Source organism: Thermobia domestica, chromosome 10, assembly GCF_964235325.1.
Source record: "Thermobia domestica chromosome 10, izTheDome1.hap1.1, whole genome shotgun sequence".
In the NCBI taxonomy this organism is placed as follows: domain Eukaryota; kingdom Metazoa; phylum Arthropoda; class Insecta; order Zygentoma; family Lepismatidae; genus Thermobia; species Thermobia domestica.
Genome location: NC_137463.1, coordinates 126,637,737 through 126,659,379, shown reverse-complemented (window position 1 = coordinate 126,659,379; position 21,643 = coordinate 126,637,737). Strand labels below are relative to the sequence as shown.

General features: G+C 34.4%; 1 protein-coding gene across 1 annotated transcript in view; it reads left to right on the top strand.

Annotated features, from left to right (window-relative positions):
- LOC145661600 (uncharacterized) overlaps positions 1 to 21,643 on the top strand; it is a 272,359-nt gene that overhangs the window by 227,440 nt on the left and 23,276 nt on the right. The window lies entirely within an intron of this gene.

Below are 21,643 nucleotides of genomic sequence, written 5' to 3'. Positions count from 1 at the left end.
AAAAGATTTTTATAGTACCCAACAGTTTAGATTTGTAATCTCTCATAAAATCATAAGCTCTTAAGTACTTCTATGTGCTAATGCCTTCACTGAGTTACGTTTTCCAGAAAAAGTCTAATACTTTCATGTTACGGTCGAGAACAACAGATTTATTTTACTTGAATAAAGCCGTTACTCGCCTCAAAATACAGCGTTCCGTATACGCCTAAGATGTTTTACAAACTCAAAACATTGCTAAATACCTTACTCTTATCCAAAGACGTATTTTCAAAAATTAAATTTCACAAAGATTATTCAACATAATTTGAAGATAAGGTTTAGTTTAGTTTGCTTTCTGGTCATTCTCTGATTCATCACTGATAAGATTTATGTAATAATAAACGGTATATTGTATTGAATATTGATAGAAAAAAATCTAAAGTTAAAAAGAAAAAAACATATGATGTATCCAAGTTCGACTAGTTTTAGTAGTGCTTAGGTTAGATAGTTAATAATTTCCGTACATTGATACAACAAACCAGTATTTTCTTTATATTTTCAGGTGTAAAAAATCATACGTATGTGTTAAGGAATTTCATTTTGGCAAACAATGAAAACATGTACCGGAAATGCTCATCTACAAATTGAATTATAGTCTGATGTATTTTTATTCAATTTCCAGACACTGTTTTCAAGATAAATAACATTGAAATCATGAACAAGCAACAGTATGAAAATTACTGTATAAAGAACTCGACCAAAGTTTATATTGATATGAACCATCCCCATATTTGCCTAGTGAAAATAGGGATAAAGTCTGACTCTTCATTGTCAGTGATCCGGCTCAAAGTTTGAATCTGAAACATTTTGATTAAGCAGGAACTAAGAACTTCACAAAGAATAAAAGGATAGTCTGTATTCTTTTAACTATAGAGGTATTTAGTCATTTTTTTATCCATGCGCCCTGTATGTAAGCAATATATCTTTCACATAGTTTCAAATCTCTTCCATAGTGATAATGCATCAGGAATTTACAGCAATGTTTCTCCCGTGCTTACCCAACTTCTTGAATTTCCTCGCATACAACAGATACGAGTATTTGAATGACAAACAAGCTTCATGTGTATAATTTAAATTCTTGTGAGACTTTTGGGTATCTAATGAGCTGCATCCAGTAAGTTATGATACTTTCATGCAAGTGCGAAGTCTATGTTTAAACAGAAAATTAGTCATAATGCAATTAAATCGTAAGTTCCTACTGAATTTAAACCCTCTTTTGTTTCCTTATGGACTTTTAGCTATTTCCTTCTCGTTCTCTGTCTATTGTCGTCAGAGCAGAACCAATCCAAATGACTCGAATGAACATTGTGTCGTTGAGGAAAGTTTTCGTTGAGTTCTCCTTCCATGAAACAACATTGTTTGAAGCAATTAGATCCTTCAATGAGGCCCCACAAGAAGTCCCCAGGCGAAGCGAGCAGTGAATTATTCAGTTGCAATTAGACGACCTTTCCCAAATGACTGAGGAGGTTTCGAAAGGATGGAAGGAAAGGGAATGTCTTAGACAAAATTTTGCTCTGTTGTATCCTCCGTAGTGTCTACAACTCGAAGTCGAGCAGAATAAGCGAGGAAAAAGAGAAGGAAGAAAGATACAGAAGTAAAGCAACAAATCAAGTTTCACTGACGTTCTAATTAGTTTCATGGAATCTGTAATTGGAATTTTTTCGTTGTGACCAATATATATAAAACATTTTCTTGTATTTTGACTGAACAATTCGATTTTTATCTATACTTTTATTGCGTAGGTTAGATGTAGTCTTTGTGTCAATATAATGACAAAAATTGTAATCAAATAAGTAAAAGACAGAAAAAAGAAAAAGAAAGAAAGAAACAAGGCCAAAACGCCTTACGATGCTATTTCCGTACACCTTATTTTGTTTTGTTTCACTTAATCGTTAAATGAAAGACAAATTTTATGATCAAACCAAACCATGATTAATAAATACTTATATATATATATATACATATATATATATATATATATATATATATATATATATATATATATATATATATGTGTGTGTGTGTGTGTGTATGTATGTATGTATGCATGTATGTATGTGTGTGTGTATGTGTGTATGTGTGTGTGTGTGTGTGTGTGTGTGTGTGTAGAGAGAGAAAGAGAGAGAATGAACACAATTCCATGTATTTTATATTGTATGTATTTTGTATTGTTTTCACTCGTCTAAAAACAGAAAGATGAGTGGAAAATGAAAATACTTTAATAAGGGTAGAAACTTTTCAAAGAAATGCCTTCATAAAATGAACTAAAAACAAGAAAATGTACTTTTGGTGTAGAAAATCCAGTATAATTAATTGCCTTATTAAGACAAGAATTTTTTTTTAAACGATACACAAAAAGGGGAAAAATGTTCTGGCAAAATAAAGAAATGGACTACAACTCAATGAATTGAGTGCGAGTGAATGATTTTCCGTAAAACATTTGTCATTCATACTTAGAAACAGCGCATTGTGAAAACACTATTATTCTACTGACAAGAGTATCGGGCACATTTTTGGGTCGATCCATCCGAAGTGGTTCAAAGATGGGGAAAATGGTTGCTCGACCATCTCCGAAAATTATAAAACTTTCAGTGTGACGAACCTTGCGTATGAGAAGGTCAATAACATCATTCACGTTATCGTATGTACAAACGTTTCTGAATGGAGACCATCTTTGTTGTCGATAGAGTGCCATTTTTTGCATATGCAAGCGTTTGCGTAAACTACTCCGGACGTACGCATCAGACAAATTCCAAACAAGAACGAACGTTTAGAGGAGAGACTGAAATATACGGAGAACATACACCCTTGTTTCTAAATAAATATACAGGGTTGCAAATCAATACATGAAATCACTTGAAAAAGTTCAGAAAATTACACTTTTAAAGGGGCTGTATTTTGGAATGGGATAAAGTGGGAGATTCATAAGTTTTGTTGTGAACACTATTCCATGCAAAGAGTCTGCAGAAATACCCACAGCTATGGTACTACTGGCATCGTAGATTTATGGGGTCTGAAAGTGGAAGTTTCTAATTTTGATGCCATCGTGCTAAAAATTGCTCGAAGTTTGCAGGCAGAGTGCTAAATATTGTTGCTTAGGCTACAAGGTAATTCTGTATGTGAATTAACTATTGCAAAGAAATAATGACTGATATTACATGGAGAAAAAAGTGAGAACATGGTAAAAACGCGAAGAAAGTACTCGCGTGACGATGGTCTTAGCTCTAAAAAATTTAAATGTCTTGATATGTTTGAAGCTAGATCTCAAAAACTTCGCTTGGTTCAGCAATTGGACCCGCTTTTGTTAGTGTGTCAGTACTGAAACCAGTACTGAAAAGGGACGTTAAACTTCAAATATGTATCAATTTGAAAAGATGTAGGATTTTCATGTTTTGTAGAACTGTGAATACTTCAGTGTGTTTATGTGAAATACATGAACATCCTCAAATATTTCCATTTCTACATAACGCATCGATCCTACAGTTTTTTCTCGGTTTTCTGGGATTTTCTCTAAATGGGCAAGTACCGTTTTGGGAAACTGGATGGCTGAATTAATAATACTTAATTATATCTATACGGATGTATTCAAATTGAAAAGATAATTATAAAACTGAGAAACGAACCATTAGGAAATCAATTTGTTAGTATTATAACTAGTTATCACTTTCACTTACGAGGAAGGTCCATAAACCGTAAGAGTTGAATTTTGACGAAAATTAGTGACAAGATTCAGTTCGAGTTGCTAAGTAACGTAGTCATAGTCACTCGATGCGAAAATGCTTCGTTGAGCTGCTACACCGACGCCATCTTGAAATCCAGTAGGCAATGTCCAAGAATACACTTTTGGCACAAAAATGGAAAAGCTTTCGGTAGATCTGACTTCACTATTGTAAACCGAGATAAGACATCTATATGGAAACTACTTCCAGTGCATGGTCGTCATCTTGAAAGGAGCCATATTGAATCGCGGTCAAATATGATAAATGGCAAGAGGGTCATATAGGGTATCAAATATCACTGGAATTTACTCCTGAATCCATTTCCATGACTAAAGTTTGCATATCTGTTTTTACTTCAGAGTTAAGAGCTCTCTCACTCACAGGAACTTATAAAAACTACGCGACTAGCAGCTGCAGGGTTTTAACTAATGCAGTAGTATTCACTTGATGTACAATAGCTACTATACCAATCAGGTGTTGAGCCTAGTGAGAGAAATCGTTGATTAAAATGAAATACCTGTAGTGAATAGAATAGCAGCATGTTACAAATTATACCCATTTCGAAGCGCGATGGAATAGATTGATGGTCGATGAAACACATGCTTAATAGTACTGACGAGCAGAGAATACCAAAGGGATTGTTCGGATATATATTAGAAAAATTATATAAACTGGTACATATGAGTTGAACGCCCAAAGTGGTTCGGATTCCACTATAATCAGCAAATCCACGTCTCCTTTAGCGTAGCAGATATAAATGTGGGACGTTAAACTGAATCGAACCCAAAATCTATTTTAGGCAATTTTACATGGTGCATTATGGTGTGTTAAGGCTTCTTCTCCAATCTTGAAACCTTACGCAAAAATCCTCATTGTTGCAGAATGTTGCGTTCTTTTCCAATACTCATACTTGGCAACCTGCAATTTATCGTGCATAGTACAAAGCTAAAATACATTTATGTATTTATTTTCAGTTCGTCTAAATAAAATCGATTTATCGGTGACGCATTGAACAATAAAGGGGATTCAAATTATCAGTTAAAAACCTATTCTTAGAAGAAGATACACCTGGAAACTTAGAATTCACTTTTCTTGTGTCTGTTGTGCTATTAGTGATAAGGGAATGCCTATACACTTGCTGAGAATATATGGCAATACAGATTATTACAAGACTTAATATCAAGTTTCAATCCACAAAACAAGCTTCTTTCTTGCTTTTTCCTTCAATATTAAATAATTAAATATCTGCATACTTCCACCTTTAACGATAAAACACTCGCTTATAATAAGGGCAAGACTAGGTTTCGTATCAAAACTGTGATAACTAACTCTAGCAGGTGTTCCTTAAAGTCCGAGGATTTATTTATTAGAGTCTATTTAAATCAGGTACTTGACAACTCAAGAAATTCATTTTGGGACTTATTTATTCATTTGCTTTAACACTCACAATAATATGTATAGTTCTTTTTCGTGTTTGAAATACTATATTGTAATGTGGTGAATTTCTCCAATATTGTACTCCGTATTATTATAAACTGACAAAGGGGACTTATTAGTTCTTTTGACTTAAGGCTATAGTTTAAGGTTTTAAGACAGCACGTAGAATTTAGAGTGCTTTTCTACAGGCAATTGCAACATGGGTGTGCAGTGAGGTGTATGGTATCTGTCTTCGAATGACAAATGGTAGTAGTACAGCAATTTTGGTGCGAGCAGGCGTGTGATATTCAGTACGGAATCACTTGTTGGACCAGTGAAATATTCATTCCGTGCATAAAATGCGAACAATTAATCCGATAAACGTGGTCAACATTTTAAACCAAGTAGTGGTGGAAAAATATATTGTCGTGAGTGAGAATTGGGTAGAAGATAAGACATTTGCAGATACCTACATTGCTTGCAATGATAGCAAGCAAATATGATGGTGACGTTTCTCTAACAGTTAGTGACACATTAGATGTAGACACTGACACAGAGAGTGAAAATGAAGATTCGACAAACGAAATGAATTTGGAACAGATAACTAGTCCATCAATTAGTGACAGTGACCCTTCTACGAGCGAGTATAATATGTCATCTCCAAGTCGAACAAAGTCTGTACGTGTAACAGAAACTGTCGTCAACAAATGCAAACAAATTTAGGAGCAGGTTACATTATTGAAAAGGAATGGGAAACGTAACACTATTGTATCTGCAGCGAAGAAATTCAAACGCAATACGGTGTTTGTATATAAGGCTTTGAGGTTCCATAACAAACCTCCTCGCTCTCATGTCATGTCACTACTAAAATACAAAGCACTAAAGACATTCAATATTTATCGCACTAAATGATTTACGGTCCATAATGATCATTTAAAAGCGTGAATGTTACTGACAGCGAGGAAATTGAACTATCCATTCCGTGCTTATAATTTTTTAAAAAAGAGCACAGGGTTCGTTCACGAAGGATTACTCAATTTTTAATAAAGATGTTGAACACGAAGTTGAATTATTTGATAATGTCCAAAATTTTGTGATTAAAATTAATAAAATAATACATGAGAAACCGTACAACAGTGAATGCATCTTTATACTGGTCAGTCTAGGTTTGAGTACAAAATGACCTCCGATAGAACCCTGTCAGAAATAGGTGAGAAACGTACTACAGCAGTCGTTCAGTCTTTGGCATAAGTGTCCCACGCATACACCATCCAAATTCACATTTCCCCAGTACGGCTAGACACACACACAGGCACATGTTTCCAGGAGCCTAAAGGCGTGTTACGACCCAAAGTGAAACAACAGCTAAACAGACATCTTTCAACATTGTTATTGATGCGAGTAAACCAGGTAAACTCACTCGCGAACACGTCAAACGGTGGCTAGAAGACGTGTTTATTCCTGATGTGAAAGAGAATTCATTGCTTTTGCTCGTGGAGTGGACAGACGGGTGAAGACGTGCGAGAATTGTTACATAGGAAAATCATTCATGCTGAACCTATACCCCCAAAGACACCAAATTTGTTTAACCTTTTTATGTATATTTTTTCCGGCAGTATAAGCTGGTAATTTGGTGACTTGAGGATTATGTTCGACATAAATTGATTCTCTGGTACACCAAACAAGTTACATGACAGAATTTTCATAATGAAAATACATTCTGTTGTGTATCATCAATTTTGTGCGCAAGTTCTAAAGGACATGCTTGCATATGCATATGGCAGAAATGTGGATACGTCACAAGAGCAATAGTTGGTTCATTTACAAATGTTCTGAAGACTATGTTGCAAGTAGAAAATAGTGTCTGTGGTCATGAAGATTGTGATGAAAGTGCATGTGTTAAGTGTTTGTACTGCTCCATGATGCTGTGTGCTAATCACTTCATTATGGATGTCCATCATCACAACTGAAGAGCAAAAAGTTAGTAGACTAGTAGATCACAGCACACACACTCATATATATAGCGCGCTTCGAAATAGGTATAATTTGTAGCATGCTGCTATTCTATTTTTCACTACAGGCACTTCAATTTAATTAACGATTTCTCTCACTAGGCTCAACACCTGATTGATATAGTAGCTATTGTACCTCAAGTGAATACTACTACATTAGTTAAAACCCCGCAGCTGCTAGTCCCATAGTTTTTATAAGTTCCTGTGAGTGAGAGAGCTCTTAACTCTGAAGTAAAAACAGATATGCAAACTTTAGTTATGGAAATGGATTCAGGAGTAAATTCCAGTGATATTTGATACCCTACATGACCCTCTTGCCATTTATCATATTTGACCGCGATTCAATATGGCTCCTTTCAAGATGGCGATCATGCACTGGAAGTAGTTTCCATATAGATGTCTTATCTTGGTTTACAATAGTGAAGTCAGATCTACCGAAAGCTTTTCCATTTTTGTGCCAAAAGTGTATTCTTGGACATTGCCTACTGGATTTCAAGATGGCGTCGGTGTAGCAGCTCAACGAAGCATTTTCGCATCGAGTGACTATGACTACGTTACTTAGCAACTCGAACTGAATCTTGTCACTAATTTTCGTCAAAATTCAACTCTCACGGTTTAAGGACCTTCCTCGTTATAAAACTCATGGAAACATTGACTCAGAAATGCAATACATTTCCGTCATTTTATCTCGTCATATTCTACTTGGTATTTAACACGGACGTAAAAGGAAAACGAATTGTTTTGTTCACATAAATTTTTCTTGTTTACATATAGCTCCATCCTTATATCAAAATCAGTGGCAAATTTTGTTAACATTTTCGAACTTACAACCTCGTTGGACCAAATGTACTAGTACTGTACATCATTTCTAGAAATTTCTTAAATAACCCTCGTGTTATGGCTTTAAAGAGACCAAATAAGTTACGTAAACGTTTCAACAGGAATATTTTCTTTATTTTCCATATTTCGAGTACGAAGATGGAACTTCAATTTATTGGCACTCAGTTTCTGTTGACAAAAAAACACTTAAATTTTCTAAAGTTGTTGCTAAAATGTTACATTGTGTCAGGATGGAAGTTGTGGTGAAGCAAAGAGCATAGAAAAGGAAAATAAACAAGTGAACATCGACTTCCCTTTTATTTTTCGCTTGACCTGTCAGCTATGTATGTGAAGGAGGACGCAGAGGATCGATGAAGTAGTTTCCATTTGGACAACCAGCATCTTCTTTAGATTACGTTCGTCGCCTACGGGATTTGGTTAGTGGTTGCTTGAATGGCGCTGAGGAAGATTGCCGCGTCCAATCCACGATAGCTTTCCGAGTATTTGAACCTTCTTCCATAGTTGTTGAACTTTGGTGTTTTGAGCAATTTTTACGGTTCAATTTTTCGCACAAGTTTACATGTTTTTTGTTTTCTTTTCTATTTTGTTTCGCCTCTAGTTTTACACCTACCCAATACATAACTAATAAAATTGTATGTTATTTTCTTCTTTTCTAAACTTACAGATACGCCCTCTTAATTACCTGAGGGATAGTATCGCAGAAAAACTTACACTATCGATCACCGAATGAATTATTTCAATAAAACTACACATGATTGGAAAGTAGTTAATATGCATGATGTTCGTATAAAAATATATTTTTATTTGCATCGAATAAACTTTCTAATTATGCTAAAATTATAGCTAGTAAGGGACTTTTCTATAAGGGATCTTTCTACTTACACTCCCCCCTCCTCACAAACACTGATTTGAAGTACAGACAAGAGAGGTACGATACAATTTGCTGTATAAAATGTAGTACTCTTTTGAGGTTCTGAATATATATACACGTTTTAGTCTACCAAACGAATCGTGTGCTCTATTAAATAATACACTTACAATGATACTTAAGTCATTGTTATGTGCATGCCCCAAATACAACCATCCATGGACAATGGGATTTTGCTGTGGATCTCACTTAAAAAATTATTGAGATTGTGAAACATCTGAGAGGTTGGATTATATTTTAAGCTCTTAATATAATATTGTCATTGTCACCTGTCTGCAAACATAGCATATAAATAAAGCGTTCAAAAAGATTTCCATTCCTTAATTTACTGCAATGTACCCTCGAAGACGCATAAAACAGAAGTACAAATATTATAGGTACTAATTATAGGTATAGGTAGATATAAAATTATGCTATGGCGCAAGAGATGATGAGCGATTTTGAAACTCAAGACCATGGTACTTGGTCAACATTTGCCGGAAAATTATACAGGGTGTTTCAAAATAACGCCGACAGCATTTGGGAGGTAATTCCTGATACCAAAATAAGACCAAAGCTGTAGACCAACCTGGATGCACAAATGCTTCCTTTCGGAGTTATAGGCTGCCGAAAACATGGTAAAATGAATTTTAAAGGTCCATAGCTCCAAAACTATGGGGCACACGGTAGTCGGGTCTAGACTTCAATTAGGAACTAGTAAGTACTTCAAATTATATGCCTGTAGCCAAGCTCACTCTATAAAAAAATGTGGAAATTCCTCAGGATTTTGAAACATTAATTTTTGGATAGGGCACATACTAGTTCCTAAATAAAGTCTTGATCCAACTACGAAAGGTCTCATAGTATTGTAACTATGTACCTTTAAAGTTCATTTTCTCATGTTTTTAGCAGTCTATAACTTAAAAAGGAAGCATTTGTGCACCCAGGTTGGTCTCTACTTTTTGTCGTATCTTGGTGTCAAAAATCACTTCCCAAACGTTGTTGGTGTTTTTGAAACATCCTTATAATTAGACCTTGTTTGTGGGACATATTTCATGTAGCAAAGACTATGAAGAAACGATCTCATGAAGTTAAAAAGTTTATATTACTTCTGCACTGTAAGTAACAAGAAACATTAACAATTCATTTGGGCCTGAAATGGAAAATGAACGCACTATTCACCGTTGGTTTGTTAAATTTCGATACGATAATAATGTTCCTCAGTGACTAATATATATATATATATATATATATATATATATATATATATATATATATATATATATATATATATATATATATTGATTAAACAACTTTGTAGTAATGTTACACAACACTTCAGAATATTCCACTGATGACAGTTTTAATCGATTATCATTTGAGATCATCATATAGACCAGTGATAGCCAAATGGACATTCCGCGAATATGTTTCATCTGCCCTGCAAAGAAAACTGAGGAAGCGTACAATTTGTTCCTTTTTAATATTTCAACGCATAACAAGGAAGTGTAGATGCGCATAGCAATATCTTTAATCGAGCCTTGTATTTCTCCTATAGAAGTGTTATCCTTAACCCTGTTACTACCAAATCCAATCTGCAATACCATTAGTGCCATGACGTTTGTTTAGAAAAATGCAGTTTCATGGAGTTGTTGTTAGCCCGGCCCTAATTTACCTTGCCGAATACAAAAGATATATATTGAAAATGTATAACGTATGTAAGTTTAGCAAACCGTCTCCTCAGGGAGTGCGCTGGACAAGGAAAATGGAAAATGGCCTCCAAGTACGGTCATCACTCTTTCCTGGACCGCAGGGCAATATTAATTGGCCATCATTGATATATGTAGACAATATTATTCTTGTTTAGTCACTTGCTACGAGTAATATCCTAAATATTGACAGAACACATGTTTCTGTTCCACATTAAATTGTACATATCTTGTCTAATATACACTTTGTCCTTAAAAGGAACGTCAAAATCCTCACTAATAAAACAAAAAGACCAGGTTTTACGTCAATGATGTAAATGCAAGATGAGTATCTGTTGACACGACTAATTAAGTGTCATCTCACACTTCCTGTTCCTTCCGCTGCCTCAAAAGGATTTATTCGAGCTGTACTAATTCTATGCTTCTCGTTCCTGATGAGGAAGAAAGACGCTGCTTTTCAAATAGTTCTTGCGAGCACGATCTTATATAGAAAGTTCCATACCCAGCAGAATGAAATTCTTTCTATTTCAGCAATGTAATGTGAATGTTTGTTACTTATTTGTATTAAAAGTGAACAGTTACAGAGATTCAAAGTAATTGATGTAGTTACTGTGTTCTAAATAAAACTTATTAATAAAGAGAATCAATGAGAACAACAAAGATATCTCCTACAATTTGAACAATAATAAATTACTGTGAAATACTTAAGAAACTTCGAAAAAATATGTTTTCTTAAAGTGTCGTATTAGGCCCATATTTTGAAATGAGTACGCCTTAAAATTTCTCTAAAAATCTTCACGTCACTAATTATAAACTATCTTGATCTGTGGTTTTTCTTTAGTTCCATATGTAACCACCAGATTTTTTAAAAAAATGGAATCTATTATTAATGAAATCTAAACTACTATCCAGATTGTGCTCAAGAAATTGCTCTTTCATCAGGTTTTCAACTGCGAGCATGCAGACCGAGAGTGCGCATTGGACATAAATGTGCGGGAAACTCTGTGAATGTTTGTAGCATATTTCAAATTATAGACTGTAATAAATATTATAATAATATAGTATTATGAGGATGCATTCGTAATGTACTCAAAGTTGCAAATAGAGAAAGTTGTGTTCAGGAGACATATCAATGACTTCTCCAATATGATTATTGGAGTGTTAATTTAAATATTGATCTGTAGGTGGATACAACATATTGTGCTCATAAATAGTTCATCTGGCTGGTTTAATGATTGATTACTGGGGTATAATACAACTTGTCTCTGTAACAATAAGAGAAATGGCCGACATAAACTGTATATTAAAAAATCAAAATAAAACTTCTAGAAAAGTGTAGTTCAAATATAAATTTGACAATGTGAAATATTAACACAAACTAGGAAGGCTGTAAAATCACGAGAAGGCTAAAGAGTAAATAAATAACTGTAAAATATTTAACAAAAAATACTTTTGGAAGAGCAATAATAACCACACATAAAAAGGAAAATTTAAAAAGATAGATTCGGAGAAAATTAGTTATTTCAATGTCGGACATGAAAGCAAGATTAAGGTCACTAAAGACAGCAATATTATCAAAAACGTGAATAAAGTTTTAGTAAATTCTAAATGTTCTCTGAATTCTGAGTATACTGAACATTCTTGTAGAATGTACCAAATAGTCACTGAGATAACAATCTTTACAATACAGATGGTTACTGTCACGCACTAAATAGGATTGTGTGACCTGAAAGTGCCCTGTACGCAAGTGTGCCAGATCCATTTCATCTCACGACTATAGTGATAGAAAGAGATATGAAGCTTAACATAGATATATCGATTTCACTATCTAATAGAACGTGAGAGTGTGTTCAGTTCATCAACCCCATCCATGAAACCTTGCAGGTTATATTTTGCGGTTTACATAGAATATTTTCTGTGGTCAAAGTGTTGTCGGATTGTCGCTAAGTTTGGTTTTAGAAGACCTCTTGAGTAACATCAATTCCTCCTATCAAGCAAACCCACAGTTCGAAATTAGAAAGGAAGTGTATGGTTTTGTTTGCAAGGAAATTTGCTGAACATCTATCTTTTTTTAAGGTTACTTTTTTGACAGCGAAAAAAATTACTTGTACTGAAAATCTCAATTAGTTAAAGAAGGTGTACGTATATTTGATTCAACTTTCTGGATAGATGAAAATACAGAACTTCTCGATGAAAACTGGTGGCCATTTTCTTGTAACTAGGCAATAGAATTCAGTCTATAAGTGCCTTAGTTCATAGTATTATGTATCAGCACAATCCTGACCACAAGGGTTTTTCTTAAACTCATGTACGTTAAGAAAGATTAATTTATTTGCTTGAGGAAATAAAATATTATTGCATCTGAAGTGCATTAGTACCTAAAATCCACATTTATGAAGCAAGTAAAAACGGTTTAGAAATCTTTTTGGATGATGAACATTTAAATCTCTCTCTCTCTCTATCTTACTCGCTGTTTCCTCCGAGGTGGTAAAATGACAGTTCCGTAGTAAGTTGAGTGTGAGTGTGTTAGTGTGCAAAAGGGGTTAAGGGAAGCGAACTGCTCCCAGTACGGAAGCTCCGAGTAGACATAAAATTATTGGTCATGCGCAGTGCAACAAAATCCCCTTTTCGAGAAAGGGTGCAATCAAATGATCTCCACTTGAGGTCAAGGACAACCATTGTTCAAAGAGACATTTCTACAACTTTCCGGTAACAATAATAATAACAATAATAGTACCTGTTCAGCAAGATGGTGAACATACTCTTTCTCATTCTGTAGATATGTGCACTACGAAAACTCTTATGAGGAGAAGTAATATTCAGTAGAGAAAACATTTTAAAAAGTCTTAGATGTGTTGCGGTACATTTGTTGAAAAAAAAGTGCTTTTACACCTGTAGTACCCGAGAAGTTTTCTTTTACAAGCTCTAAAATTTTGTTTCTACACCTTAAATTTCTCTCTATTCAGAAAAATTGTAACAAATGTTAGGAAGTTTGGTCTTTTAGCATCCAACATCAAAATTTAAGATGATTCGTGAAAATCTGCAGAATTTTTATGGGAAGTTTCTTTATTCAACCGTATTTATAGTAAGAATATTTTTAAGGTTTTAATTGACACATTTGTTCTGTTGACTAATTTATATAACGTGTACTTAAATAAATTTACTTCATAATATCGTATATCTAACTGAGGTTTAAACAAAATTTCCGATTTACAATGAATATGATCTATGCCAAGTTGCGTATTGTAATTACATGCTTCTAAAGTCTCTGAGCGCTTGGCCTCGTCTCGCTCTGCTTTCATTTATGGATTCACGAGCTCAGTTGGTATGTGGAGACAACTGCTAGCATTCCAGTCTCTATAGTAACGCACTAATTTCTATTCTCTCTCTCTACCAGTTTCAGCAAAATGCTGATTTGTTTCTTTAGTACTTAATTTCGGATTTTACCATTGAATAAATAAACGAAGTCACAGATTGGGGTGGTATCGTAACATTGGTACTCCCGAGAGAATTAGAACATGAAGGTAAGCGCGGTAGCTCAGTGGTAGAACGCTTACTATGGTGCTAGGAGTCCCTCAATCAATCCCAGATCAAGTAAGTTCGTTGTGGACTACATCATGCCCGTTGGTTTCCTCCGTTTCTCCCACGTTCTCATTCCACTGATTTTTTTCATAATAATTTACTTCCCATAAATTGTGAATCTCCTTTAGCCTAAAGAGTAAACGTGAAGCATTAACGAGTTTAAAAGAGTCTGCACATTCTTCACCTCTACGAAAGGCTGCACTGTACCCTACAGAAAAGACATTTAATCAAGAGGGTGCTCAAGATTATAAAAGAGAGTCTGACTTTTAAGGGTCATAAATCCTTAGGATTCATTTTGGCTTCAAGATTTTTGCTTTGAACATTTCATTTGGACTAAAAAATAAAACAAACGTAAACATTAATTTTCTTCCCTAACTTTGAGGTCGTATGAGCTTCCTTTGAATTCGTTTTTATATTATTCAAGAAATAAGTATTATGAATGATATTAAGAATTCGTATTTTTTAAATACGAAGCAGTATATTTCTGTATTAGTAAATTACAAATCCTAGCCTCAAAGATCAATATAAATCTGAGTGTTCACCTACGACACTCTCTTGTCGCCGGAGTGCTAATCAATTTTAAATTAAGCATCAATATTGTTAATCTTTTTTGCTAGGAATGTCACCTTTAAAATGTTTTAATATTTAATCCCCGTGCTCGACACGAAAATAAAAGCAGAGATGATATGTTTCTTTTCTCAGAATTTGCGTTGTCAGGCTAGTAATAAAAATGTCAATAATATATACCACATCATAGCTATATTTCTTAGAACGTTAGATACACGATATATATAATGCTTTTCGGTGTCATTATGCCATTTTCCAGCTAGGATGACCTTTCAAAGTTAAAAGTAGTAGGTAATATGGAATATCAATGTATAAATTCTCCCTTTGATGACTGCTTAAAAATCTATACAACTTATAGGTCTTCTATTCTTTATATCCTTCTTCCTCATTTCTTTAATCTTTAATTTCTTTAAAGCTATACGGTACAAATTTTTGAGTAGCTTCGTAGCCATTGTTAGCCATTTACCTTTCTGAATTTGTAGTGTTGATATAAGACCTAAAATATAAACATATTCCATAAATATTGCAACTTTATACAATAGTGTTTTAATTTTTGTTTCATTTTTATCAAATTGCTTTGCTAAATATTTCTTTAGAAAAATACTTCCCTTTAATGGGTAAAATTGACAGAGATTCAATTCGATAATCCATTCCTTATTTCTGGTAGTTCAAGCTTGGTTTACTACTTTCTTCGTTACTTTAAACACAGTACACAAATTTCTAGCTAAGGTTCACAGCGATATATTTTGTACTCGTTTCTGTGTTCCATTGTTTGTTTTTTTTTAAAAAATTCATTAATGTGTTATTTTTAAATTTCTAATCATTAAAAAATCTAGATAGATCTAAAAATATGCAAACGAATTTCAATGTTAAATAAAGATTCATATATACAGATCAGGTAGATGGAGTCAAGTAACCGTCAGGAAAATCTGAATTTCGTATCGCGTTTCACCACAATTGAACCACTGATTGGAAAAAGGGAATAAGTACATTTTTTTGCGATTTTAACCTGAGATAGCAGATGTGTTCCTTTAAGATAGTTGCATCGTTGAGTAGAAAATTGGAATGTTTGGGCAACTCTATGTGACCAATGTAGAAGGCAAAATCTCTTGCTGATTAGAAAAAGGGAATAACTACGTTTCTTATTTGCTTCTTACAGTCACTACAGGACACGACCACAACTGTGAGACTGTGTGTAAGTAGACAACCACCAGAGCCCTCTGCTTTCGTTACGATACTTCGCCTTCTTTTTGCATTGCACAATCTATGGAGAACTTTTTGCCCCAATCAGTTACAGATTTACATGTTTTCAGTGATACAAGTGGTGGTCAAAACTGCAATCATTCAATGACATGAATGCTTTTCAGCCTGACCGTATCATAACGGTTCCCACTATACACCAATGTTTGCCTGTCAGAGGTCACAGTTTTTACCATGTGACCGAAATTTTGCTGTAATCAAACCAGAACTCAAACGACACAATCGCATTTATTTACCAGCACAGTATAACCACATGATTACGAATGCAACAAATACTGATCCTCCATTTCAGGTTTACGAAGTTGTCAATGAAGAAATCTTAGATTTTAAACATTGGTGGTAACCGCTTTAGAAATCTTCAGGTAGCATTGTGGACAAAACAGTGAAATTCCAAGTAAGTAAATAGAGACACTGTTTACAAAGCAGAATCTCCAGGTTATGTCCAAGCTCATAAGTTTATCAATGGACTAAGAACTGATATTTTTCGATTACTCAAAAGTAATGTCACAAACGTTGCACTGCCAACGTCAAAGGCATACGATTGGCACGTCTCGATCAATCAGAAAAAGATCAACGATTCTTCACAAATCATCAAATACATACCTGACCAATACAAACAGTTTTATAGGATGATTTGTTCATGGAAAACCACTGATAAAGAAACTGTAGAAGACGAAGATGCAGACGGATAGGACCCTATGTAAACCCATTCTACTGTGACAAGGTATTTTGCTACGTATTTTGTTCAGTTGTCTATTGTATTACTTTTCTTGCTGTACGAATAACATTTGCTGTACAGAAAAACGAACGGTGACAATAAGAGTGTTAGAAGCCTAATATGCGTGATAGTTCGAATACATATATCCAAGATTAACATACAACATTGCATTCAACATGTACATTTTCATAGCTTTCTATCAAACTGCACATTACATACCCTACACACAATTACAATTGCACCCAACTTTAATTGATTGGAAAAAGGGAATATTTTTTTCCATTTTTAAGCTTTTCTAACCAATTCCAGGGCTGCAATACAAGATTCTTCTTGTTGTCTTAGTGTTTGTTAGTTGTTTTGCTACAAGTAATCAAATATACACTTTTTGCAACAAATGCAAACAACGCCTCTAGAAGGTTTTTTAGCGTTATTGAAAACTTAGGTCTGATGCACTTATTCCCTTTTTCCAATCAGTGATTCAATTGGTGTGAACGCATGATATATGAATACCGCATAGGATGAAAGCTGATCCCAAGAAATAATCCTCCGGGGAATTTCAGTTTCAGTTTATCCCGTTACATAAAAGGCGCAGATTACATGAACAAATGTTTCTTTATAAACTTATGAATGGAAACATTGAAAGTAGGGACATTTTAAAACAGATTTACTTTAATGCAGGTCAATGTAACTTAAGAACAAGGAACTTTTTCGTAAATAAAATACCTAAGACGAACCGTTATAAAAATTCACCACTGTTCAGAATATTAAGCAACTACAATGACATGGTAAGAAATCATGATTTGGATTTCACTTTCAATGTTAACAAGTACAATATTATTATGCAAAACGCATTAAAAATATAAATTAATTCTAATACATAGCTGCAAATTTTGAATGTATATGAAAGGTAAATATGTAAACAGTGTAGAACGTATGTTTATATGTGTGAAGGTGAAGTATTTATATATAAACTATTTATCAAACAATATATAAATGTGTGAATGTAAAATTGTATTTATATATTTATGATTATTATTTTTTATATTCTTTTGTAAATTTCTTTGTGTATATTATGTGTATTTTTTTCTTTTTGCTTAACTATAAGTTAAATTGCAAATCAATTGTAGTAAAAGCTCCTATAATTGGGGATGATCGTCCCTGTTGGAGTTAGATTGTTAAATAAATAAATAAATAGAATAGAATAGAAACCTAAAACAATGTATTTTCTTCATGTATAACATCAGCATTATATTTTAAAATTTCATGACTTGACCAGTTCTGCTATTATCCAGTTTAATTTTAGGATTTATTGCAACTTATAATTCTTAATTATGAACTACGTATGTGAATTATTATGAAATTAACCTCAAAGCAAAATTAATCATCTGTATTTACAAACCTTCGTAAAATCTAATCTTATGGATTTCTTGTCTTTATTGAAATAAATTTTGAAGCAGAAACAAAATCAGTCATCCTTTATTTTAAAACATCATCTGAATGAAACTCCCTTCCCTCGAGTTTTGATAAACATGCATAATGACATTGGCACTATTGTATGGGCATTAATAACATTCATTCACTAAAATGCGTTCCAGTTTTTGGAGTCGAATAAATGCTGCGATAAACTGCACATACAATAATCGATTAATCACTATAGAACACTGAAGATTACTGATATAGGCCTAATGCTCTTCGCTGGTGAGAAGAGTTCCTGGTTTGATGCAAGGACATGTGACTTTTGGTGGACATATTGTATAGATGAGTATTCTAAATGTATGTTTCCTTCCCACTTTCTCTTTACAGACTTTTTTCCATAGTCCTGTAATGTGCATAAATCATAGGTTTCTTATCTACAATAAATTGATTTAGAAATTTGTAGCAAAATATTTTTATACCTGCTGCGAAAATTGTAATAATAATTGTGATTTTCTAATGTTCAATATTTTATCCTTATTTAAGGGTATATGAAGATAATGATAAGTGCTTAGGGGATCCGTAAGCCTTTAAGTTGTTAAGATTTATTAGAAATTATAGAGACAAAGATTGAAAATTTTGTTCTGACTTGTTGAACAAACATTTGAATATACAGTATTCCGAAGGAAAGGGAGGAATGATGGGCACTACTGTAGTTTAGAAGATTTGTCAGTAAGTAAGGTAAATTTCCTTTTTACTGGAAAACGTGCACATATAAGTATCTGAAACTATATCATGTTTGACACATGGTATCACACTAACATTGGACGTAGGAACCATTGCGGTCCAAACGTATATTCGAACGTGACACCAAATCGTCCATGTCCTTTGAAAAGAAATGTTGTTCCAGGATTACTAACCAGTTAACCGTAGACTGTTGTGCCTCTTCCCGTGTATCGAAACGCAGTCCATGGAGGATGTTGCTTTAGGGGTCCAAACACATAGTAGTCGTAAGGGGTTAAATTAAGGCTATAAGGCTATACGAAGGATTGTTAAGAATATTCTCGTCTGTTGGGTTGCATGTGGTTGTCCGTTATTGTGCACTAACAACGCCCCGTTGCATAGTACCCGTTTCTGATGTATCGCTGCATTTAGTTTGTCCATGGTTTGGCAGTACGTGCCTGTAGTGATGCTCTTACCATTTGTCAGAAATTCATCACGAATGACACCCTGACTATCCTAAAACACAATAACCATTGTTTTCTTGGCATGTGTTATGGTCTTGGATTTCTTAGCCGGTGGTGACGACGGATGATTCCTTATTATGCTCTGTCGTTTTAACCCTTATCCGGGCAAGAACGTAAACGGGCAACCGGGGCCTGTGAGGCCCAGTATATATTTTAAGTGCAGAATACACAAAATCAATGCCTATTGCCACTTACTGTTTAGACTAGTCTAGAATGTACCGGTATATATTTTTGTCAAGTAGCGAAACTTTGTGCCACGCTTTTGTAAGCCGCCAAGCAGAATAGCAAATCCGGTCCAGACATTTTTGTAACGTAAACGGGCAACCGGGGCCTGTCAGGCCCAGTATATATTTTAAGTGCAGAACACTCAAAATTCAATGTCTGTTGCCGCATACTGTTCCGACTAAAGGTTACAATAGTCACGTGTTCAATATATAATTATCTTTCAATTTGATCTAATATTTGAAAGGAATTTCGCTAAAGTTATACGGGGCCTCCAAGGCCCCGGTTGCCCGGTTACGCCAGGAAAAGATTTTCAAATTAAAAGAAAACATTAGCTTTACCAACTCGATATGTTCATGATTTTAACTTCGACGAAAGATAGAAGAATTCAGTATTTTGTGTCTTCGAAATATGTATAGTTATTGAGAAATTTTAGAAAAATGAAGCTACTGGGCCTGGGAGGCCCCGGTTGCCCGGATAAGGGTTAATCAGATGTTCACACAAGCATTGAGATTTCATCGCTCATTATAATACGATTGAGGAATGAATTTTCTTCCTGTGTATATCGTGTGAGGTGAGTCATAGAAATGCCCATTCGAAGGTGTTTCTAGTCCTTACTTAGATGTTCTGGCACCCAAAGCACACACACTTTCCTGAAGCCAAGTTGGTCATGGACGATACTCCTCATTGAATCATATAAGATTTGCAGTTTATCTGTAATATCATGCAACCTCACTCTTCTGTCTACAGGAATCATCGTGTAGACGTCACACACATTCCTGTCGGTGATAGTTGTTGCTGGTCTGCTACTTCTGTCATCATCTACCACAGTTGTCCTATCACTTGCAAATTCATTGCACCACACATGAACTTGTTTCTGCAACGTATAACTCTCTCAATAGACATCCACCAGTTCTTGATGAATGTGAAATGCTTTCTGTCCCTTGGTCCATAAAAAACGAGAAACGTCACGCACCTCCTCGTTGGGGTAATGTTCAAGTCGATGCGCCACCTTTAGATTGCTATAGGTACCGGATGAATTGAAATAGAAGGCGGTAATTGCCGTCAAATTTCTCTCACCTTGGCATCAGCAGTATATAAAAAAAATATAATAATCAATTGCCCAAAAACTTCAGGGTTTTAGAGACAAATTCACCTTATTTTCTGATACATCTTTGTAGTTAATTCTACAATGAACGAATCATGAAACGCGTAGCTATATCCGCTAAAAGAATTAGAAAAATATATTTTTTTCGACTACGAAATTGACCTTACTTCTTTGACCATTAGAAAGCAAAAATGTGAGAAACATATGTAAGAAAGAAACGGTAAATACAGCAGATCCTTATTTGAGGGCAAAAAAATTCCAAAAATGCTGAAAGTGGAGGAGGACTTTATGTTGTTGTCTTCAGTAGATTCTGATTAAGACCCCTCATTTTTTCCTGAAAGTCAAGAATTACCTACTGACAGTGAGGGCGATACTAATACTTGTGATACAGTGCAAAGTGTGAGGTCAAATAGTAACAGAAATGTCAATATGAGCAGCCCTACTCAAGTTTCATGTGATAACGAAAGCCTTAGGTACAGAGGTAAAAACAAGTTTGTTTGGAATTCAAATGAACCTCTAAGAAACCGAAGGGTTCTTCATCAAAACATAGTAAGAGGGATGCCTGGTATAGCCACCCATGTAAGAAATCTAGAGAAAATATCCGAGCAAAGTTTATATTTGGTCTGTCTTATGTGATGATAATATAATTTAAGAGATTTCAACATGACGTTGGAAGAAGGTCGAAACAAATTTGAAGTAGAATAAAGTCAAACTACAGATCTATTGATCTATCTGAAAATAAAGCCCTTATTGCTCTCCTAATGCTGTGTTCTATTTGTAAATCAGGATACGAAGACATGTATTCACCATTTTCAAGACACTTTGGGACGACTTCTATTTAGAGCTATCAAATGTTTTCAAGCCCTTTTGGACAAATAGTACAT